A 7,889-nucleotide genomic window follows, 5' to 3' on the forward strand; every position below is an offset into this window, starting at 1 on the left:
GAATTCACCACCAGTAGGCTTGCACTTGCTATGGAACAAATGACTATTACTTCTATATGGTGTTCTGGATCATAAAATGCAACAAATGAATGGGTTGTAACTGTGCAACAAGAAAGTCTAACTGCATTCCTGTGTTGCATCTCCGGATGATGCATGCCATACTCCTGCAATGTTGTGATCCAATGTTCTATCATCCCTTCTAAGTTCTTAAAGTCTTGGGGTCATTTCAGTGACATGTGGTCTACTTCAAGGATGAACTTTCTATTATACAGGTAATGTCAAAAGTGTTTCTTGAAGACCACAGTTTTAAGCAGTTCTTCCTTGAAGACGTTAATGTGTCACAGTATTCACTTCTTGGAAACCATAAATTGCACAAGTCTTCCTTCTTTCTAACAATTACTACAGGAGATGGTCACACACCCTCTGAAACTGAATGATCTCATCCTTTAACACCCACTGTGTCTCAGCACTGGTTATAACTCTAGTGCTCTAGGGAAGTCTATGTGATGATTGTTGAATCGAATAGACATTCCCTGTACTTATGAAGTGGCAAATGATTTTTGTTAGACCCAGTTGGCTGTCTGATTCCACAAAAATATTTAACCAGCAGATAATTAAGCATTAGCCAATGAATTGAAACAAGATTGCTTGGACAATCCTTAGTCACTGACCTCGTGTGCATCACTAGCTGTGTAATTGTACTTGCTTGCAAACATGACATTACAGACATAACCTTAGCATCAGTACTAGCCTTGTTCACTTAATATTTACTTGCCATTCCAATGATCATTCCATCAGGAAGCTGGATAGACAACTGCCCATAATTGCAGAACATCATCAGGAGTACATATTCACCTGAACAAATTACTGTCTGATTCAATATTACCTGCTTTCTGGACAAGAAACATCTCATCTCATACTTTGGTTCTACAGTTGCATTGCACAGCATCAACAGACTCTGTATCATCTGTAGTAAACCACAGAAAATAACCTGTATATACAGAGGTATAGTGACTCCCTCCTCAATGTATACTTGGGCTGTGGTGTATATTGTTTATGGATCTGTTCTGACCAGCACTGGGTGGTTTTCTTGTGGAGCTTAGTCCTCCTATTTTACAGCCAGCTTCCAAAGTACATGACTTTTGAGCCTCTTCTTGATAGACAATGCCTCATTGAGGATGAGAATGTCTCTCGCTCCCATGGGGTGCCACACATTTTTGTTTGGTATTCCCTCTATGATAATATCCACAAATATGTTTTTAAAATCTATGGAGACCATTGATGAGTAGGAATTCTTGAGCAGCTGTCACAGATTGTCCATATAGACACTCAAACTCTTCGAGGGACCCTTTCTTCGAGCCTTGAAATTGGCTTGATGGATGGCTTGGTGTCCATCAGGTGAAAGTGTCAGTACAGTTCAGTTGTGTTCCATTCCCAAAGTAGAACCTCACTCAAGTGTTAAATAGCACTGATGGACGAACCATTTAAAAGCAAAGTCAGGCATTGCGGTGTCTGCTCCCGAGTCCATTTGTTCCATGCAATAACCTGCCAGATAAAATGGTCAAAGTCCTTCTTTGCCATTCTTTTAAAAATCAGAGGTAACATCTGCTTCATCTTCCTCACAGATGCTTGTGACCTTGGCATAAGCATCAAAACGTCAAGCTCTTGGCTTATGCCAGGTGGAACTATCCTGACTATTGGATATGGCACAGAAGTCCATGTACTCAAAGTGAAACACCAGGATACCAGAAGTTTATCACCAATTGGCTTAGCACAACTCCAGTTTCCTTTGTAACCCATGGTTGTCCTGACAGTAGGTCCCCTTGCTCACTACAGATCATCACCTTCACCTTTTGTACTTGCTGTTTTCACCTGCTAGCAAAACAGCCCTTGTTGGTGAATGCCTTCCACCAATGCCATCCCTGATCTCTCCTGATCAATCAGTAGTGGCACAGACAAGAGCCAAGGTAACTCTCCTATTAGTTATGTGGAGTCCACTCCAATCAGTCTCGGACCCACCACACTATAAAACATTGTGATGCTCCTTAGTCATGCTAAGGTCAGACCTCAAGGGGAAAACTTACTCAGTTTCTATGGGTGCTCCAGATACCAACAATCCTTCATCCCTGGGCTGCAATCCTAAGAAGATGTCCACCAGAGACTTTTGCAGCATCTACTAAAGTCCGATTTCCAATTTACTAGAGCCGAGAATTCTCCCTAACGACCACCCATCTCTTATGCCTGTTCTATCCTTCTGACCATAAATCCTTCATTTTATGTAAAATATAATTTCCTAGCAAAGTTTCAACTCAACGGTACAAATGCTTGAAAAGCATTGAACACAAGACCCTCGTCCAGAGAAATCAGACCTCAGCAATAGCAGTATCCACGGTTATAGCACCAACATTTCTTTTTCTTACCTATTTTGTTGTATTCTCAGATTGACTTGATTTCTCCCAGAGTAACCTGCAGGAAATGCAATTTCAATATAATTCATCAGATGTTATAAAGCATTTCCTATACTTCATCTGGCTAATGGAGATAATCTTAAAGCTAGTGGAGAGGCGCATTTTATTTTGCTTTTGTGCTTTCTTTTTGCAAAAAGAAGGTCATTGTCTCTGTCCTGAGACCGTGTATTATTATTTTATGGATTGACATATTGCAAAGGTTGTCAGCCATAATAAGCTGTGGTTTTTATGAATAAACAACGTCTGATTCCTACTCTCATAACCAAGAAACAATAGATTAGTACATGTCCAGGAGTAAGTCACAATACCTCTGAAAGTACAAGTTGTTCTCCTTGGATTTATTTAGGGTCAGTATACAATTTTGCCATTGTCTTTTGCGATAATAAAACCAATACATGTGTATAAAACAAACCATTTTGACTGTTTGCAAGTGTTGGTTTGTAATTCTGGACAGATGGTTTCATCTATTAACTACAGTGATTATTGGCATAGTAAATGAGGCAGAAGTGTCTGAAGCTGGCTATATAACTAGTGTTAATCAGTGCACGTGTCAAAGAGCAAATGCATTGATATCAAAGAATTTCAGAATAGTAACAGAAACAGATTGGTAAATGCAGAGTAAACACACAGAACTTGTGGCACTTGTATGAGCAATTGCTAGTGCAGTATGGCTTGCTGTAATGCTGCTACAAATCACAATAATCCCATGCACAATATGCAATGCAGTAATGGTCATGAGTGCTGTGAAGCAGATCTTTTTGATTTTGTATGCTGCAAAGACTGGAAGACATTAAGTTGTTTCTTGTACTATTGCCAGTAATATGAAGAAACAGTTTTTCTGACCACATCCATGTTGAATATTGTGAGTTGCTACAAACATTATATTATGTGTATTGACCAGAGAAAATAAGACCACACCAGAGAAATCAGTCAAAGTTTTGTAGATTCTGTTTTGTAAAGAATGGGCCTAAGTACACCTGATTCTCCCCGGAAAACTGATAATAGTAATCAATATTTAGTGGCCATTATTAATTACCTCACTAAGTTTGTCAAAGCTTATCAATTATTTTTAATTTCAGCACAACCTCTCATTGATAAGATGGATGAACAATAGACGGTAAAATTTGGCTCACTTGGAGTGATTTTCACTGGTTAAACTGTGTTAATTGCTATGTTTTGTGAAAACAAACTTCAGCGCACCATCCCTAGTCTGACAGCTTGGCTGAACAAGATATCCCAACTGTTAAGCATATGCTTTAAAAATTTGTGAATTATGGCTAATGATGGCATACATATCAACAAATGAAAAACGACTAGTTCGAGTTCCAACGTAAAGTATGGTTATATATATAGAGATGTAATGTGTGGCACACTTTCTAGTGCAGCTGGACACAGTGTTCACAGAAATATAGCATGTCATAGATTCACCCAACATCGAAAGATATGATAGGACAATGCATTGAAGGGGAAAAAAGTTTGAATCTGGAGACTGTATATGGCTTTGATATGTGCCTGCACCATAAAAGCAACATGGTTCTGTTTGGACTGGTCAGTCAGTCAAATTACAAGCTGCAATGGTTACTTGGCTTGTGAAAACATGTGCAACTAAATCTGTGTGTCACTTATAAACTTCTCGTACTGTCTAGACACAGAATCAGAGGATGAGGAGAATGAGTCAGAGGACAGTGAAAGCACTGTTATTTAAGATTTTCACCCAGCTGTTGATGAAGAAGATGTTGCTACTACCTCTGACTGTTCAAAATTATTCAAAGGAGGAAGAGCAGATGGAATGGCTTAGCTGTTCAGGAGATTGATTGTGGTTGAAACAATATGGCTGGGATAGAAACCAGTCAGCCATTGTAATATTCTAATACCATAGGCTAGAGATGTGCATATTTGAAGAAATTTTAAAGCCTAAAAAGAGCAGCAACCCTAACCTTTCAAGCCATAGATTGGACTAAATAAAATATTTATGTGAAGACTATTCGAAACTCATTAGGTCACTACAACCAATACAGCTGCAGTTATTGGATAAGCTTGAGAATTTGATGGTTAGTGTAACTGTTGATGATTGCACGAAATTCTAATACACCAAAATAACAAATGACTTTGTATTCATTGCTTTCTGAACACTAATGTAGAATCCTACAGAAAACCCTAGCGGATGTTCCCATGAGAAACTACTTGGGTTTGTATGCCTGTCACTTTGTATGTACAGTTACAAATAAGACTGTACTTATTTTTGGTTAGGTGGATACTTATCAGACTTTCAGATGTGCAGTAAAGGAGTTATGCTCTTGAACAGTGTTGGACTATGACAAATCAGTGTAGAAAGGTCATTCTTCCACTGAGTTTTCTCCGAGTAACTTTTCTTTGATGCAATTGTAGTAAGTCTCACCATCTATAAATGGCGATATTATAGTAGACAGCATGAGTTTTAGGTCTTACTAGTTTACTATATATAACACTGAAGGTAATTTATTGTTGTGTCTGATACTTGCCCTACATCGATCTATCTATATATTTGTCTATACTGTAGCTGGCAGCACGAATTGTGATTCAAGGTAAGTAGATCCCATTTCCGTTGAGTTTTGCATGAGATAACATTATTATTATTTTGTGTGTGTGTGTGTGTAGTGTTGACTGAGTTGGGGTTTTGCAATTCATAGATGGTAGCGCAGCAGGAGATGGTACGGCTGTGGCTATTTTTAGTGTGAATTTTTGTATAGAATGAAGTTAAAGTTTATAAAGCTACTGTATATATCAGTATAGAAGTCGAACTTTTAGACCGTGATTTTTTCAATATACGTTCTACCCCGTACTTATACACGGGTTACAAAATCCATGAAGTTCTATTTATAAACATTTTCTTTCATTTCATGTCAAAGTTCAGTGTCTTGAGGCTGGCCTTAAGTAATTGTTTGTTTACCGTAACCCGACCTACGAATATTTATTTGAGAGAAGAGAATGAAGATAACAATGTGAATGATATAGAAAATGTTTTTCATCTCATGTGCTGATATGGAAAATATGGTGAAAGTGACGATTATGATGAAGAGTTCCATGGGTTTGCTGAAAATGAAGATGAAAAATAAAAGTTTATTACCTGCTGTATTCCATTTTTTATTTATAAAGACACTGTTATACATATTTTCACTTTTTATACTTTCTTTAAACCATAGCGGAGGAAAGGAGTAAAGTCTATAATATATATTTTCTCGGGAAGAAACAAATATGGTAGACTTACGCAGCAACGAAAGCATGCAGAAGTAACTTCGATTTTTCGGGGAAGAAATTTATGTAAAGTTAAAATAAAAATGTATTCAAAAGACCAGTTTTACCTTTAAACTCTCCTCCCTATACATGGGGTATCTGTAAAACACCTCTATTTCGTAAGTAAAGTTAGTTCTCGACTTATACACGAATATATACAACACGTACAAGAACCGAGATTTAAAATATAAATGGATGTCATTTTTAAAGCTCCAAAACACTTCAAAATAAATGGAGTGGTATTTTCAAAAATAATAATTTATAATTATTGATCAACGTTATCTGATAGTCTTGGGATGTCAAAAATATTGTGACAAAAGTTTGAGTTATTTTGTGTAAGTATTATGATCTAGAAAATACGAGTTAAAGGTTTCAAATTAATGAATAATTATATGTGTTCCTTTCAACAATATAATATTTGGCTACTATAAATGTTGATATGACATATAAACAACATATTTAACATTATTCAAGCCTACTCTCTAAGTTAAAATTAGCAAATGACAAAATATGCAAATAAGCTATGATAAAGAAAGTCTCTAACAAACTGTTGTTTCTAGGTACTCACAGTAAGATTGTGGCGATCAGTTATTAATAATCATCATGGTAACTATACAATTACCTAAGCCTAATTATTAATTAATAATTTTTTTACATAACTAGATACTAATTAGTTTTCATTCTACGTTTTGGCTATTTATCTGCTGCTGGCTTCAGGTAAGTCCTGAGGAGTAATTTCTGTGTTGAACGCTTTGTTTGTTAGAAGTCTCTCTGAAAACATACAGCGGATGTGTAACCAAAATAAAGTCAGAAGAGTATTCATAAGGCACATCGCAGTTTGTACACACCTAAAGACCTAATTGAAAGGAGAAGTGCCATTTACAGCATTTCCTATAAATCTGTATTTCAATATATTGGAGAAACAAAGAGACCGACAAAAGTTAAAATTCAGGAGCATAATAGATACGCAAGACTCGGTAATACCAATCTCTCTGCCATTAAGACAGAATCGAGTTAGCAGCCTAAATGTAAAATGAAAATTAATTAGCGTGTATTGTTAAAAAAGCATTTCGTAATTGATGTTGTTTATTATTAAGCACAAAGCTACACAAAGGGCTGTCTGTGCTCTGCCCACTGCGGGTATCGAAACCCGGTTTCTAGCGATACAAGTCCGCAGACATGTGCTACTGGGGGGCTCGTAATTGATAATTACCATGACAATATAATCTTGGTTCTAAAATTGACAATTATTTTGAAGTTAAAAATATTTTTTATAAAAGTATGTGTTAAAGAAACTACGGCATCAAGGATGTACGATATGCTCTAGAACATTCTATGTAATGAGAACCTTGGGACTTTCTTTTTCATCACTTATATCTTTACATTTATAACAATAACGTACCTTTTTTAACAGTTCACTGTTGCGTTTTCCTTATAATTATTTTGTAACTTGTAATATTGTAAACTTCTAAATATACTTATAAGGAACACGTGCGACCCCGATGGTTCAGCGGTAAATCTGATGGCTTATAAAGCTAAAAATTGAGCTTCGATACCCACGGTGAGCAGAGCACAGATAGTATTAGGTCGTCAAGAAATTAATGTCGCTTTTTTTAGATGAAAAAAAAACTCGAACAACTTATATATCAAACAAAACATTTATTAAATGAAATAGTCTACATTCTTATCGATGATGCTTTTCCATCCTACAATCAGGTTGTTAATGCTCTGGTTAAAGAAATCACTTGGCTTTGAAGCAAAAACATGTCGATGTTCTCTTTAACACCTTCCACAATTGCATACATTTTCCCATTAAGATGGTGTTGCAGCGAACGAAAAATATGGTAATCTGATAGTGTCATACCTGGAGAATATGGTGGGTGGGGGAGAACTTCTCAACCCAACTCCATAACCTTGTGTTGCGTCAAACGTGCCACATATGGACGTGCGTTGTCATGGAGAAGAAGAATACCTTTCCGATTGACGAGTGAAGGGCGTTTCTGATGAAGGGCTTGATTTAAACGTTACACTTGCTAATTATAAATCTCTGCATTGACAGTTCGCTGTGGATTGAGAAGTTATAAATGAATTACTCCTTTGATGTTCCACCAAATGCAAAGCATCACTGGATAGAAGCCAGGTTTTGGT

Source organism: Limulus polyphemus, unplaced genomic scaffold (assembly GCF_000517525.1).
Source record: "Limulus polyphemus unplaced genomic scaffold, Limulus_polyphemus-2.1.2 Scaffold2302, whole genome shotgun sequence".
In the NCBI taxonomy this organism is placed as follows: Eukaryota; Metazoa; Arthropoda; class Merostomata; order Xiphosura; family Limulidae; genus Limulus; species Limulus polyphemus.